We start from the raw sequence: 17,497 nt of genomic DNA on the forward strand, positions 1-17,497 counted from the left end.
CAAGAGTGTCCAGTTCAGGTAAGTAATTTTGTCATTAGCCAAAATAAAAACTAAAGGAGAGAAAGAAGAATCTAGAAGATGGAGGTGAATTATCTTCCTTGGGAAGGTAATGATTGTGGGGTGTCTGAGTGAATCTGTCCAGGGAGCAGATAAGTACACTGGCCTGAGCCCAGAGAAATGGTCAGTGTTGGAGCTCCACATTGGCAGGTTTTCACTCTAATGCAAGGTGAGAGCTGAAAGGGAAGGGCATAGATAGAAGGAGGAAAAACCAGTACAGAGGTTCTGTAACGTTTAAGGAGGGAAGAAGACCCAGCAAAGGAGGCATGGAGTTCCTTCTCAGAGGGACTAGGGAAAGCCAGGGCAAGAGAAAGAGGCTGTGATGCTGGGCGAAGGAAGACAAAACCAGAAATATTGTTGTTAGATATTTTCATGAAGATCTTGATTGCACTTGATAGAGGATTTTACTTTATTTAGTTTATTTAATTATTTTGAAAGGGAGCGAGAGAACATGCTCATGCATGCTCAAACAGGGGAGAGGTAGAGAGAGAGGGTGAGAGAGAATCCCAGGCAGACTCCGTGCTGTCAGTGCAGAACCCCACTTGGGACTTGATCCCATGAACCATGAGATCATGACCTGAGCTGAGATCAAGAGTCGACACTTAACCAACTGAGCCAGCCGGGTACCCTGAGGATTTTATTTTATCAGAGACATAAATCAGATTGCCATCAACTGAAGATTAAATATCTTTAAAAAGGGTGTCAAGAGAGAGGAGAGCTCACTTTCCAAGAGCTTAATAGATTAGTATTTAAAAGGAATAAATATCATTTTAGATGAGGTCAAAGAACAATTTTTTGGGGAAGGAAAATGCTAATGATATTCTTAGGTTGAGAGGAGGGAAAGGGGAGAAAAAAAGAGTGAATAAGAAAAACACAGATTAAAAGAACTATGCTGTCCATGTTTGAAGAATGAGTTTAAAATTATAGAGGAAAGGACCAGTATTGGAAAGAAGAAAAAATAATTAACTGAAACAATAGGGAAGAAATTAAGAATTATGAAATTCTACCTGTTTTAGAAATGCATAGAAAGCCAAATTAAAATTTTCAACCCAATAAAGGGCTGGATAAATTTTGTGTATTTTCTATCAAGAAGAACTGGAGTAAGACCATTCATTTAAAGTAATTAGGCATCTTTTTGCTAAACATGGTTAAAGTTGCTGTGGGAGTAGAAATATAAAACGATTCTTATTGTCAAAAAGCTCACAAAATCCACATGTGAGAGTAGAGTACATTTGCACAGGAAGATTTTATGAATGGCATTTTGATTATCGCAAGTCATATTGAAAGCCCCTAGCATTGGTAATTTGCATTGAGACACAAATAGGGATAGTGTACTGAGTGCTGATGTTAGACGTGAGTCACTTAGCTAGAGTGAAACTAATCATCGCTGTGCTCTCATAGCCCCCAGTGAACTACCAGGGTTTGCTGAACCTATGATAATCATATTTCATTGCCTCATAATATCCTGAATATAATAAAGTAACTGAAACCAATTTTTCAAATTAAAGTGATGAGCTCTGTAGATAATGCTGCTATAAACATTGGCTATCTATAATAGCCAAATTATGGAAATAGCCCAAGGGTCCATCAACTGATGAATGGATAAAGAAGAGGAGGGGTGTGTGTGTGTGTGTGTGTGTGTGTGTGTGTGTGTAGGTATGTATATGTGTGTACATATTATATGCAATGGAATATTACTCAGCCATAAAAATACAGTGAAATCTTGCCATTTGCAATGACATGGATAGAGCTAAAGAGTATGATGCTAAGTGAAATAAGTCAGTCAGAAAAAGACCAATACCATATGATTTCACTTATATGTGGAATTTAAGAAACAGAACAGACCAAGGGGAAAAGCATAAAAAAACAACACTCTTAACTATAGAGAACAAACTGATGGTTACCAGAGGGAGATGTGGGAGGAGGGGGAAGAAGATGGATAAAGTAGGCGAATGGAGATTAAAGACTGCACTTGTTGTGATGAACACTGGCTAGTATATACAAGTGTTGAGACACTGTATTGTACACCTGAAACTAATGTAGTGCTGTATGTTAACTAACTGGAAGTTAAATGAAAATGAAAAAAACCATAAAGTGATTAACTCAGACTTGTAGACAGATACATTATAAAACTTTATATTCATTATCACCTCCTTATCTACTAATTCCCTATACATTTGGTAGAGTTTTGTGCTGTATTAGTTACTTCCAACCATAAGAAAAAGAAAACTTTATTCAGATTAGTGGTAGCTTATAATTTGAAATGCTTGTTATGTTATTTCTTATAATAAGTCCAGGGGAAAGAAGGCTTCAGGGCTAATGAATTCATCACTCAATAACATTGTAACAGACCTAGGTTTTTTTATTCTTTCTACTTTGCTACTGTCTACACTATTGGCATCATCCTAAAGCACATGCCACTTGTGATCCAAAGGTGACTGCTGGCGGTAACATTGCTTCCTTTTGGAGGGTTAAGATTTTTTTTCCCTAGAAGCACTGAGCAAATTTTCCCTCATGTTTTATTGAATCACAGTACCTCAGACTTACCTACACATCCTTGACCAAATTCCTGGCCTTAGATGTGGAATCACCATAATTACTGTAGAGAGTCAGTCACAACATCCGTTGTGTATAGTATGAAGAGAGTTAAGAACTGGGGCATCTCACTGGACATAGGCGTTGATATCAAAATGTTACAGTAATCCCAAGGGCAACAGTCAACTCTGTCGACTGATCAAAAGCTACAAGACCTGCCTGATGGGTATCTGAAAGTCTGTTCAATCTATTGGGCCCGTGTAGAGTATGGTTAATAACTGAGATACGATAGTAAGTTTAAATTATCTGTTAGAAATATTGAAACCAGCAGGAAGACAATTTGAGGCTATTTATAGCTAGATCTCACTCTATATTAATTTCAGCCTTTAGTTTGCATCAGAATCAGCATGTGAAAACATTCATTGCTTCTGTTCTGTGTTTGTTTTAATCAAGCTTTGCTTATTTTTTTTTATTTTATTTTAATTAAGTTCTTGAATTATATTTCCATTCACATCTTCTTTTAAGATGAAATAAAACTAAAAGACTGAAATGATGGCTAAAGAGGAATTCACTATCAACTTCTCCCTGGATCCTCCCTCTTGTTCCCCAGGGGAAAAAATTAACCACTTTTTAATTGACACTTTTATTAATCTTGTAAGATCATAATCTTAGGAGATAATTTCTGAAGTCACTTTGTCTTCTTTGCATAGACCTTTGTCTTAAAGAATCTATGCTGAATTTCAACAAATTGTTGGCCATTTGTATTCCTTCAATATGCTATTATTGCTATACTAACAGCATATGGAAGCACTGACCAACTAACAATTATGTCCACAAGGAAGAAAACAAATCTGTGACATAAATGTTGAGTGACTCATCATTATGACCAAATGACTTCTTTTCTTGCCTGATTTCCTCTTCAGTCAGCAACACATTGTTGCTAAACATGAGGAGTAGGGTATCATTTTGAAATGGTTCTCATACAGAACCTCTATAATCTGGCTCAACATCTGCCTATTAAATATCTTGGTGAGTTACTGGGGTCTATTGACCCAAAGATAATCATATTTATTATCAGAGTGTCTCATAACATTATGAATATAATAAGATTATAACTGAAACCAGTTTCTTAAACTGAAGTAATTAACCCAGACTTGTAGACAGATGCATTATAAAATTTTATTTTCATTACCACCTAAAAGGAAAATGAAGACAGATGCTTTCCTATTAGCAACAGAAGTCTTGACAAGAACCACCAGTTTTTCCTTCCAGGAGCAAATATTATATGATATCTGGCTCAAGTAAGAGAAATATGGACAAAGACTAAATGGCATTTTCCTTGATGGAGAAACATAATACTGGGACCGTCCCCAAAAATTCATTCTGGAAAGAGTCCAATTTGATTTTCAAAAAAAGATGTAAAGGAAGGGTATATAATGATATGAATTCTCAGAGTATACTCATGATGTTAGTAAGTTCTCCTTGATACAGAGAGCCTAAATTGATGAAGATTAATTGAAGGAAGAGTTTATAGAACTAATAATAGGTAACAAATTGTCAGAGATATTTTATATCATCAAAAGTAAGTGACCATATATAGGAATAGTTATCCCAGATATGGATAGGCAGTTATGTTTTGTGATTAATAGTGTAGGTCCGGATGCCTGGGTTGGAATACCACCTGTCCCACTTACTATCTGTGCAATGTTGGACAAGTTACTTAACCTTTTGTGCATTAGTTTCAAACTTTGAAAGTCATTCCTTTTATAATGTGTAGAGCTATGAGTTGCCTTCTGGAAAACCCAGAAATGATATTACTCAATATCATTTTTTTAATGTAATATTTTTTATTTGTAATATTTTTAATATTTTACTCAAACCTTCTCTGCATGCCAAATGGTTCACAGGTAAGCTTACTTCATCCCTTAAAACCAGTTAGCAAGAAGCAGACCCTCAAGTACTTTGAGAGTCAAGGGAGCTTCAAGCTCCCTACTCTTTACTGGGGAATGGGAAGCTGGGGAGTTAGTTGGTATAGGATGTTAGAGCTATGAGAGTTCTACGGGCTGAAGGTTTTGAGGGAAGTGTCAAGACCCCAGACATTTCTATGTGTGAGTGATGAGTATCTTTGCAACCAATCCCTCTCCCTTCTCATGCTTCTCTTCGCTGGAGAATTGATTTTTATTTTAATCATATACTGAGGAGAGGTATGGATGATAATGGTGACTCAGTTCAGGGCACTCATGTTGACCAGATCTGGGTGTTTTGAGACCTGCATTTTAAGAAACAACTTACTTCCCTCCTGGTAACCAGAGGCGGTGGTGGTTCATCACTGGGTTCCTTTAGTTTCCTCTTCAGTCCTCCTATCGCTTTTAGTCCCCTGAACATCTTCCACTAATCTGCAGGCCTTTTGAGGGCAGCTGCCAAATTCATTTATCTCCATAGCCCTAGGGTATAGACAGTACCAAGTATCCAGTAGATGTTCAGTTAATATTTGTTGAACAAATGAGGCAGAAATGGATGTTTCCCTGTGCCTCCATATTTCCTTGTTGAATGACCTGTGAACTCTCCACCTTTTATTTGTGAGGGCAAGAGCACTTGAAGAGATTCTTGAAAGAAGGAGCTGAAAGAATATTATGGGCAGAGCAAAAGAAAACTGCAGGAGTCAATACATTGTATTTTTTTCATGTCTCAGCCTTGAATGAATTTACGGGTGCAATTGATTCTTAATGTTACTTTCACTCTTCCCTCCCTGGTCATTTATACTGTATCTTAGTTCCACAGAATCATTGTGGTGGCAGCCCCTGGTTAAATCTGGTTTCTTCTCTCCACACCTTAATCTTCCTCAAACACTGTGCGCTGTCCAATTACATCATTTTCCTACTCAGACATCTTTCATCATTCAATTACCAACTGATAGAATTAGAAAACTTTGTCCTTCATTCATGCGCATCTAAAATCAGGCTTCATATTTCCTTTTCAGCCTTATTTTCTGCTAATAAAAAGCAGAAACCTTCCATGTCTGAGAAACTAGTCTACTAATGGAATCCTGTGTTTGTTTTTCTCATACAAACACCCGACCCTGTATCCTGACTCCCTGCTTCTTCAAGCTTTACTGCTCTGTTTCTCACCTACTCTGTGCCTGCTCTTCCACTTCGCCAGAATCTCTGGTCCAGTTGTTCAGTCTTCTTTCTTTTCCATCTGGCAGATCCCTCCTGTTTCACTTTGTTGCCTTTTTGTGTAAAATTTCATGCTGAGTTACACTGGAAAGTACACAAACAACATATTGGAGCTGAGGTCTCTAACCTCAGCTGGACCTTCAGGATTGCCTGAGAATCTAGCCAGCTATTTCTTACTCCTTTTCCAAACATTATTCTCCTTTATAATTCTAACCTCAACATTGCCTACATCACTTTCTTTACAAGGGACTCATGGCTAATCTTCAGAGTTAAATAAAAACCAAAGTATAGGAACTCCAACCTCTCACCTGCAAATCTATAATCTTTTTTCTCACTGTTACCATGGAAAACGTTAGTCACCCTCTACCCCCTTCTCTTAGACCTTGATCTCTGTAATATCTCACTGTTTTTACTGCAGTTTAAACCACTCACACTAGCTAGTGGGATTCCTCCCTTCAACATTTATGCTTGCTCACTTGCTACCCAGTTCTTTAGAGCCTGTTTTCCCTCTAGATACAGACATATCACTATCTTCCATTTTATAGCTAGTTTTCAGGAAAGAGTTGTCTATATTGTTTCCATTTTCATATCTTTTCTTTGCTTGATTTATTGCAGTGTGACCTACAACCTCAGAATGTCACTAAAATTGTTCTCTCCAGTGTTACCAGTGACCTTCCAGATACTAAACTAATGGATATTTTTTCAGAATTTATTAATCTTTCAAATTCACCGGCCATACCTCTTCTCTTGACAGAAGCATTTCTTCGATTCATTTGACCCCAGACTCTTAATTTTCAGTTGTCCTTTCTATTTTCCTTTGCTAGTTTCTCTTCTCCCTGACCTTTTCAAATTGGTATTGATTATGATCCTGCCTTAAGTCTACGTTTCTTTCTCCTTATACACTACCACATAGGGTATTACTGAAATGACTGTATCTGTGTCATTAACACCCAGGTGTATATTTTCAGTTCAGATATCTCAATGTGCAACTTGAATCATCCTGTGAATATCACATAATTTACTGAAAGATGAATATCTCAGCATCCACATCAAAATTCATTCCTTCTCTTGTGATTTCTAATTTAGGGAAAGATTCTTAACTATCATGTGTCCAAGTCATAAGCCTGAAAGTCAGCCTGACTCCTTCCTCCACACGTACTGATGATGTCACTAACCTGCAGGGGTTTCTCATTACTCTTAGTAGGTAATCATTTGGCTCATGTTCCTGTCATGATGTATTCCCTCAAACCTCTCCAGATACATCCTTTTCTTCTTTTGTTTTAAAATTTAAGTATGATTGACATGTAACATTATATTAGTTCCAGGTGTACAACATAGTGATTCAATATATATGTACATTACAAAATGATCACCACGATAAGTGTAGTTAACATCCAACACCATGCATCATTACAGATTTTTTCTTGTGATGAAAACTTTCAAGATCTACCCTCTTAGCAACTGTCAGATATATATTATAGAATTATTAACTACAGTTATTATGCTTTACACAGACACATCCTTTTCATCCTGAAGCACTCTACTTCATCTGAGTGTTTTTACTAAAAGGTCATTCTTTCTCTTCCTCTAGTCCTTAAATCCTACCCCCACCCCCCAAAAAAACACTCATGTATTTACCCGAATCCTCTACTTACTCATTTCATATATGTACCAGCTTATAGAAAAATGTGTAGCATCACTTTCTTCTTTTTAGTTTTTTAATGTTTATTTATTTTTGAGAGAGACAGAGCACAAACAAGGGAGGGCAGAGAGAGAGGGAGACACAGAATCTGAAGCACACTACAGGCTCTAAACTGTCAGCTCAGAGCCTGACATGGGGCTCAGACTCACAGACCATGAGATTATGACCTGACCTGAAATCGGACGCTTAACTGACTGAGCCATCCAGGTGCCCCCAGGATCACTTTCTTTTATCAATACTATTTTCCTGGGCAATTTCACTATGTTCTCCTACTAGTTATTCCAGAATCAGTTTGTTAAATATAATTTTATTTATGTCTCCAGTATTTCAGTTTAACAATTTTCAATATTTTTATTTAAATTAAAATTAGAGCATGAAATTGTGCTAGAAGGTTAAATGTTTTAGGATGGCTTCCAGAAAATTCAGTTATCTGTCTTAAAGAAATACCTTGGACACTGTAATTTGTCTTTTTATATTCTTAAAGGTATAGAACTGGAGAGAGGAAATTTATTTCTCTGGAGGTTTAGAATATCCCACTTGAGACTTCACTCATTTTTAAAATCATTGAGTACCTAAAAACTATCAGAAATGCAAGTAGGGTCTAAGGTTAAACTGGTAAAGGAAAATTGGCATTGACTTTGTCCTCCTAACACAGCCTAAAAGAGGAAGACAAACCTTTATCAAGATCACCCATCAAAAGTTGAATTGAAAACTGTCACAGGTGCTTATGACAGAGATAGTCTAAGAATACATGTGAGAATTGGTCAGAGATGCAAGGTTTCTCTGAAGTTACAGCTGCCGGTTTTTCATTTGTTTTTGTTTTTGATGCTCCCAGCATGAGGTGATGAGCAGTGTGGGTGCTTCTGCAGCAGTCCAAGGGAAGATCTCCAGGTTGGGCACCTGTTGGAGAAAATCAGTAGCATAGATAAGTGCCCATTGCCCACGAGATTGGGAAGAGTCTAGTGACAGATAACACAGGTCAGATAAAACAGATGCCAATGAAGGCTCACAAAACCAATGTGTTAGAATACATACTTTGATGGTTTTGTTTTGTTGGGTTGTTTTTTGTTTTTTGGTTTTTTTTGGTTTTGTTTTTTACATATACTTTAGTCACAATGGAAAATTACATGTGGAAAAATTTAAATTGTATATGCAAATAGGTCATCTTTACAGTGTTTACCTTATGAAAATGGGGAAATGTGACAACTGAAATGTTTATAATTTAAAAGAATTAGTAGTGATGTAATTACAGTTTTTCTTTGACAATGATCCTGAGACATATATCACAGTTTAAAATTTTGTATTACTTTCTACCAATAATCTTATGTATGTTATTCTTCTTTTAGCATTTGTTTGTTTTCCACCCTGCAAAAAAAAGAAACTACTATGCCCGTTACTGAGGGAGCAGCACTCATTCAAAAAGATCTTCAATTAGACTTCTTTAAAAAGGCAGAATGCTGCCATCTGTTGTTCACTGAAATTGTTTTCAGGCCAAGCAAACAGAAACCTCAAGTTCAAGTTTAATAACAATTCTTAAAATTTAACAGATAAAACACCATTAAAATTCATTAGCTTTTATGAGTTCCTACTTACATCTCAGAGTATTAAATTTTCTAGATTTATAAACTCATGCTCAATCAGAAAGCATAGTTTCTTCCACCAACAGAAATAATAATGCTTTTTATTTATGTAACAGTTGATACTTTACAGGATACTTGCTCACCTTCATTTGTGGGAGCAGTCATGCGAATGGTTCTGTACCTGAATTCCTCATAGATCCACCAGCCGCCTCATCTTTTCTAATTAGAAGAAACTGAGAGAAGCAGCCTGGAAATCAGACAGCTAAGCTTATCTTAGCAATATGGGTGCTTAATAAGTATGTTTTATTTCCTAAATGATAAAACAGTGTTCTGTGTTAATTGTTATTTTTGCAGCTGTTGAGTGACTTTGCTAGTGTCTGGAAGACACTGAGAAAACAGAGGGACCAGATGAACAATTTTTGGGTTATCTGCAGATTATAAGGAAGGATATAAGGACATAAGACCACGTACTACATCCCATTTGGTGGCACGGAATGTTCTTTAAACATCAAAAGAGAAGGAAGTTAAGAACTCTGATAATTTTGCTGCGTCTCACCTCTCACATGAGGCCAGCCCACAAAGATGTTGAAACACAGTTTGATAAAGGGGCCGATATGTTTTCCTCCTACTGTACATATATATTATCTTAAGGAGAAAATCCAAATGTAAACTCCTATTCCCTGCCAGAAAATTAAAATAAGCAAACATCTGCTTCCTTAGGATGGCATTTAGCCAAAGTTCAGCCTACAATGAGTTACTGCAAAATTTTCACATGATTTCATTTTTAAAAAATTTCCCAACCAGCTTCAAGTCTAAAATTATAAATGGGTCCTATGAAAGTATAAACACATATGCAATTTTGCTGGCTTTGAGGTCAGAACCAGTAATACACCAAAGACTATTTATCAATCCAGCTCACCTTCTAAGTGAATTGATGCCTTAAAGACCAAGATACTACTCCCTGGTACCACAGATAGCCTCCCAGAAAATGATTTGGAGGGTTAGGGGTGGCAAACTGTGCTTTAGAGATGCAGGGGACTGTTCCCAAAAACCCATCAGGCATCTTTTCCCAGCATTGAGGACCAAAGTTGGGTAAGAAAAGTTCCAGTGACTCTTTCCTTTTATGTGTCATCTCTTACACTGTTTATTCCTCTTTTACCCCAGCTCACTCTTCACCCTGAGAATGTTCTTCCCATGCTCTGTTTGCCTCCCAGGGTGCCTCCCAAGATGACTAAATAGAAAGGAAGAAAAAAACTTTCCAACAATGGAGCTAAGATGCCTGTTTTTAGAATTCCTTTCACATACTGTGTTATAAATTATACTAGTGCAATCAACCATATTAACTGAAACCAAGACTTTTGTACAGTTACTTTCTGAGAGCCTAAAATTAATCTCAAAATGATTTTGCATATACGGGAGTAGGGAATACAATCTTTAGATTTACCTAGAATAAGAAGTGAAAGTATTTAAGTTTTCATTTTTGTTATTTTGTTTTTGTTGATAAAAAATTTTTGCTATGCTACCTTCAGTTATGAAAAACTACTGCCCCAGTGTATGTTGAAGACAAACACATATGCAGTCCTTTACCACAAAGTTTTAGTGCCATAATAATAATGGTGACATATAATATTTATCAAACATGTACAATGGGCCAAGCAACTCTGCTGAGGTCTCTGTGTGCATGATTTCATTTAATCATCAACAATACTATATAGTTTCATATAATAATATAATTTTATTATCATCTCCTGTTTTGGATATAGGCAGTCTAGCTGTAGATCCTCTGCTCTGAAAGGCCCTATGTATCAATTCATAAAATAAAAACTTGACATAGATGAATGAGTAAAACTTCATCTCTTTTATCCCAGTTCTTTATAACTTTACTTTCCAACTTCTCACATACACAAACTTCCAAATCACATATGTGATTAAAATAGGCACCTGTTCCTTTTTTGCACCCGTATGCTAATTCATAAACCAAACTTTACTTTCTACTCCTTGTTTCAGGAGTGGTAATGAGCTAACTATGACATAACTATTTATTATTAATAGTTCCTTTCACGGGAAGGCTTTCAAGCGAAAGGTGTTATATTTAAAAGGGCACGGAACTCTGTTAACAGATATAATCAGGACGTAGTTGGTCTGTTCATTTTAAAAACTTTAAAGTAGAGAATTATAAAAGTTTGACCTATGTTTTGTATACCTCTAGTGATATATTTTAACTTAATACATATAAATATGCAGGCTTGTACACATCTTTTGATGAAGAGCCAAGACTGTTTCCTTTGAGCAGGTATCCACTATATCTATTGAAGTTGCAAATTGTCTGTCTAACATGCACCACACCTGTATCTCATTGTATACATTGCCTATTTCAGTTTATTTCACAGTGGAAATAAGCACTTATAAAAAGCATTCTGAGTTAAAATCTTTCAGGTATGTTGTCATTTTCTTTTTCAACCCTTAACAGTTGTACCTGTCCTACTTAATTTATCAGAAATCAATATTAGGGCCTCATTTTATGAAATGCATTTATGAAGTCTTTAAAGATGTTCAACTTAGTTTTCAAAGGAACTTGTCCAGTTTTTACTCATGTATCACTGGCTTGTGGATTTTTTATGAACATAGGTAATTTACAGTGACAAAATACAACTGGCCTCAGCAGATGTGGGACCAAAGGAAACTGACATTGGGCAAATGTACAAATCCATTCTTGGGAGAACATGTGGAAATTCCAGAGAATGGCCTATTTCCTCAAGAGCACTCAGTGGACACTAGACATTTTAACATAGAAAAGAAACAGCACCAGTAACTCAATAAGTTATAAGGTCAAGCTTGGGTAAAATTAGCAATCAGTGGAACAAAGAATTTTCTGTCTATATAATATTTTTAAATTGTTTTTAAAAATTTTTAATCCTTACTGATGCCAAGAAATAAGTTTTAAAATCATTTTCTTCTTTGATGTATGTTTATGTATATATGTGAAATGCTTTAGATTTATAGAATTGGAAGGGACCTTGGGAAAATCTAACCCAGGTCTCTGATTTCAGAAGGGAGGAGGAGCCTATCTGCCCCCAGTGGATATAATACTGCCTAGAGACAGCATGTGTGGTTGGTTTTAGAAACCATCATAAATTAAAGTATTAAAAAAGAGGGTCTAATTTGAGGCATATAGCATCTCAACTAGGTTATTTAGGTAGTTGTCTTCAATTCTTGTTCTTTAGTAGTTGTAACCTGTCTTTCAGTTTCATGTAGAATTATGAAGAATGGCTTTTATGCTCCTTCTAGTTCTGTTTTTTTTTTTCCAGTCAGAATAAGTTAATCTCCAAAGCAAATGACTCATCAGATGATTCACTAATTCACTGAGTCAGAAGACTTGAGACTTATTACATCTTCCGCCTCTAAGAGGGGATGTATGCAACCTATTTAAGTTATCAGGTTAATCTTTGCTTCAAAATGTATGGGAAGAAAAGCTGTAACTTGACTATATTGGTGCTGCTTCCAAAGAGTTAATCAAGAATTAGATGTATCATCTTCACCCCACTTCCAAAACCGGGTAACATCCCTGATCATTTTGAACAGCAATTTGCTGTTGACATTAAGTTTCCCAGTCCTTTTCTAATTTTTCCCTTGGGCATCTTCTCATTCTTTAAGTGAAATGATGTTTGCTTCCTTTTTTATTTTCATTTATCTCATTCCTGTAGCTATTTCCTAAAACTTCTTAGCAATTATTTCTTTTAGAAATTCCCCATTTGTAAATTATATATTGACAGAAACCCAAACACGGTGCCACAGTAAATAATCTGGCATGTTACTTAAAGATATATAATTTTATTTTACGTGCTATTAGTAATTTCATCACATGGATTTATCTAGAATTTTTTAAAATTTGCAATTTAGGGTAATTTAGCAACTTGAGTACCCTTCACAAACTTGAGTGCATGTTTTTTTTCTGATCCCTACACATATTCAAAGCTTTCCCTTTTATTATACTAATAGTGTAATTCAAAGTTTTAGCACAGCCGGAGTAAGAGTGAAAACAAATTTCCTATAATTGAACTGATCGAATCATGCTTAGTATAGGAGTTATGTTTAGTTTTTATATTTGTTACTGTTTCTTTAACTTCTTATCTATAACTCCACATTTTCATCCACCTTTGGTTTTACAATGAGTAAAGTAACTTGGAAGCAACTAGATCATATTGTATAGCAAGACAATTTATATATTTACATCCTGGAGACGGTGAAATAGACTTGATGGAGATAAATGGGGGAAAGGATGATATTTTAAAAACTGGACACTTTGAATCAGTTATTTTTGGTTTAATATATAAAACTATATTTTCCTCTACTGTTTATCAGACTCAAATTCCAGATTTTCTATTTAAAAGTAGCAATCCAAATTTGGTTGTCATTTAAATAGTATGTAGGGAATTATATTTGCATCTTCTTAAATGTTAAGTATAAATATTTCTATTATAAGGAGAGCTTGCTAAGTAGAATGTTTTATATTGTTTGATCCTGTTTTTTTTTTAAAAAAGGAAAAGATTTGTTTGATTATCTCCACCATAAAAAGACTCAACTGTGGTTTTTATGTTCTAGTATATAGTTCATTACTGCACTCAAAGATGATTTCAGGCTGTTAGCTTAAGACTTTTCTTTAAAGTAGCTTTTGTATAAACTTAACCTTTAGTAAGTATTATCACTAAGGTTTCACCAGTGAAATGGTGAAATGAAATATTTCTGAGTATTTATTGATATGCCTAGAAATTAATACTATTTTTAAAGTTGCATAGGGTATGGCAATATCCTCAGCGTGAGTCACTCTTGTTTAGTATTTTTATTGTCTGATGGAAAAACCTTACCGTTAACCAAAGCCCCTCTCTCCTAAAATTCCTTGTTACTTACTCCTTGAATTCACTTGTGTCTTTATAACTTGCCTGCTGCTTATTGAAATAGTAGCCTCCTTGCCTTTCAGTGGGTCACGTGTGGTTAGTCTTGGAGATTTTGTGGCACACAAATGTGATTGTTGGTTTTAGATTTTAAGCCTCGTTGAAGTCTTTGGTTATTTGAGCAAAAACATAGTGATAACTTCTATGTGTGATGCAACTTTGGACTGTTAAACAATTCTACTGTTGAATCAGAAAACCAATAGAGCAAAGACCCTATTTCATTCCACTATTAAGTATACTTTGTTAAAGTATACTTTTGTCAGTGGTAAAAATGTTCACTTTGCTTTCATAGCCAATTCCAGTATGGATAATTTGCTTCTTACTGACGTGAATATTGCTTTGTTTTCGCTTGAAGACCTTTGCTTTTACAAAAGCTATGACACAAATAGCATTGAGATACATAACATGCTTGCTTTCTAAATTCTTATGTTAACACTAACAATGACAGGAGAATAAGTTTTCAGTACTATTTCTATTTTAAAGTTACTTTAAAAATGTTTAGTTTTTTTCTGAGTACATAAATACATTAAAAAAGAAAATATGCTATAAAAAGTCATAAAATTAGAGAATTATAAAAAAGACGTTCTCTCAGCAATAAGTCATTAATAATTATAGTTCTAATTATCAATGAACATGCTCTCCTTTTTCTTCAAGTTTATAAATTTTGTATGGTGAGAGCATTTTGAGAAAACCTCTTTAATTATTAACTATTAGAACATAAAGTGTCAATTTCATTTTTGAAAGTCTGAAAATTTTATATCCTAAAAGCAGTTTGACTTAAATTTTCATTTTTTAAGGGAAGCAGTAGAGTGACTTGTTATTTTAAGTTTATTAGAAAAACAAGGATAGGAATAAATATTAGTTTTTCAGAAGGTCACACTGAGTGTGTTTTTTAGAAGCATCATAATTAGAGATGCACTTGAAAACACGTGTTTCCAAAGGGAAATGTTAACTTAGTTCCGTGGTATTTCTCATGAACGGTTTTGAAGTTGACAATGTAGGTACATGTGTAGTATGCATAATTGTGTATCCTAACATTACACTTAAATGTGTATATTGGTTCATAACAGAGCATTAGAAAATTACAGATATATTTAGGAACATAAGACAAAATAATTTAACATGTATTTTGGTGTACGGGGTTAGCACCTAAGCTATAGAATCAGAGTACTTTTATGTGTAGCCTGATGTTTCCATGTTTCAGCTATCTGATTATGACTTTGGCAATTTATCTTCATAAAAATGAAGTTAATAAATGAAGTACCTACTTTGTAGACTTGTGCTGTATAAGTATCAGCTGCCACTGTGATCATTATGGTTACTATTATTCCATGGTAAAATACATAACTGTTCTATACTGTATCTTTAGAGAAAAATTTATCAGTTACTTATAGTTGTTACAAGACAATATGTCTTCCTGTATATTGAGTGTTTTCATCATTTTTATATTTTTATGATTATAAAAATAACGTATATTCACTTTTTTGAAGACCTACTTTTCTCCACCAGTGAACAATATGAATGTTTTTTTCAAGTAATCGTTTATAGATCTACCCAAATCTTTTTAAAAACTATGTACCAGTGTATAATATACTTATAATACAACTTTGTATCCTTTTCCTTGTAGATATGCATTTATGACTGTATTCTCTGGTTGTTATAAGAGTACCATTGTACTCTTGATGTCTTTGTCCTCATGTTATTACATATTTGCAGGTTTTTTAAAAGAATCTTTTTTTTAATGTTTACTTATTTTTTTTAATTTTTTTAAAATATTTTTTATTTATTTCTAGGAGAGAGAGAGAGAGAGAGACAGCGTGAGCAGGGGAGGGTCAGAGAAAGAGGGAGACACAGACTCTGAAATAGGCTCCAGGCCCTGAGCTGGCAGTCAGCACAGAGTCCGACGCGGGGCTCGAACCCACGAACTGCGAGATCATGACCTAAGCGAAAGTCGGACGCTTAACCGACTAAGCCACCCAGGCGCCCCACAATGTTTACTTATTTTTGAGAGAGAGAGAGAGAGCGAGCACAAGGAAGGGAGGGACAGAGAGAGAGGAAGTCACAGAATCCAAAGCAGGTTCCAGGCTCGGAGCTGTCAGCACAGAGCCCAATGCGGGGCTCGAACCCACAAACCCTGAGATCACGACCAGAGCTGAAGCCTGACGCTTTACTGACTGAGCCACCCAGGAGCTCCAGCAGTTTTTCTTTAGATGTCTGTCAGCATCGTTTTACTAGATGATAGGATATATACATTTAAATGACAAATTGACAACTCAGCTAAATGCCCTTCCACAATTACTGGGTTATTTTGACTCACTGCTTATTTCCCCAAACTCTTACTAATACTTGGTGCTATCAATCCTTTATTATTTTGCCACTTGGATGAGTAAAAGTTTTCATTATATTAATTTGCATTTTAAATATGAGGGAGACGAGTAGGTTTTTATATATTTGATTACTTACATTTTGTTTCAATTGTCTATTCATTCCCTTTATCCAAATTTGTCTTTTATTGATTTTTTTCAGAAGGTCTTCATTTGGATATGTTTTATCTTCTCTGTGAGGCAAATATTTTCTCACTGTTCTTTATCTTTGTTTATGGTATATTTTCTTACATAAAAGCTTATGTCTTTATTCCAATCTGTCATATATTTCATTGACAGTTTATGAATTTATGTAATTTTTTCCAGCATTCCAAGATTATAACTTAATTCCCAGTATTTCCTTTTAATAAATTGTTTGTACTTTTATATGCTTAAGTTTTTCATCTCTCTGGAGTTTATTTTTGAGTCTGTTGTGGGTGATTAAACTTTCTATATATTTCTTCCAAATATATAGCCAGACTTCTAACATCCTTATTGAAAAACTCCAGAATTATCATTATTATTTTTACAATTATCAGTATTGAGCCCTTACAGTTGCCAGCACAGTATTGACTGCTTTACATGTATTGCCCCATTTAAGTCTTACAGTTACCTTCTGAAGTTGGTTTACTTATACTACTTATTACTATATCCAGTTTACAGATGTAGAAATCATGGGACAGAATCTTAGTGACTTGACAGAGATCATGCAGCTCGAAAGTGGTAAGGTTAGGAGTCAAGATTTGGAAGTAAGTTAGCCTAGTTCCAGAATCTGTATCTTGATCACTACTGCAATTAGGCAGTATGTGGGCTCCCTGTGCCTCATATTGTGGCACCATTCCAATATTAGTAGTTTCCTGTGTGCTGTCTCTAAGCTTCACACCTACCCTCTTAGCCTTGATGCTGCCCATCCTCACCTTTGCTCTCATGCCTTCCTGCCTGCTGCATTCAGGTCTGACCAGCAGGGCAGGGATCATACCTGTTGTGCTTTTTGTGTTCTTCTTTTCTTCAGCAAATACAGAGTAATGACTCTCAGTGTTAGAGGCACTTTGCAGAATATGACAGATGTGCCACAGAATACGAGAACTAAAACTACTATTCTTACCAACCACAAGAAGAGGGACAGTATGTG

The 17,497-nt window shown here is 35.3% G+C and overlaps 1 protein-coding gene across 1 annotated transcript in view; it reads left to right on the forward strand.

Annotated features, from left to right (window-relative positions):
* The window catches only part of PDE3A (phosphodiesterase 3A), a 119,281-nt gene that overhangs the window by 42,744 nt on the left and 59,040 nt on the right, over nt 1–17,497 (forward strand). The gene's annotated exons all lie outside the window — the stretch shown is intronic.

Source organism: Crocuta crocuta, unplaced genomic scaffold (assembly GCF_008692635.1).
Source record: "Crocuta crocuta isolate KB4526 unplaced genomic scaffold, BGI_CrCroc_1.0 scaffold276, whole genome shotgun sequence".
Lineage (NCBI taxonomy): Eukaryota > Metazoa > Chordata > Mammalia > Carnivora > Hyaenidae > Crocuta > Crocuta crocuta.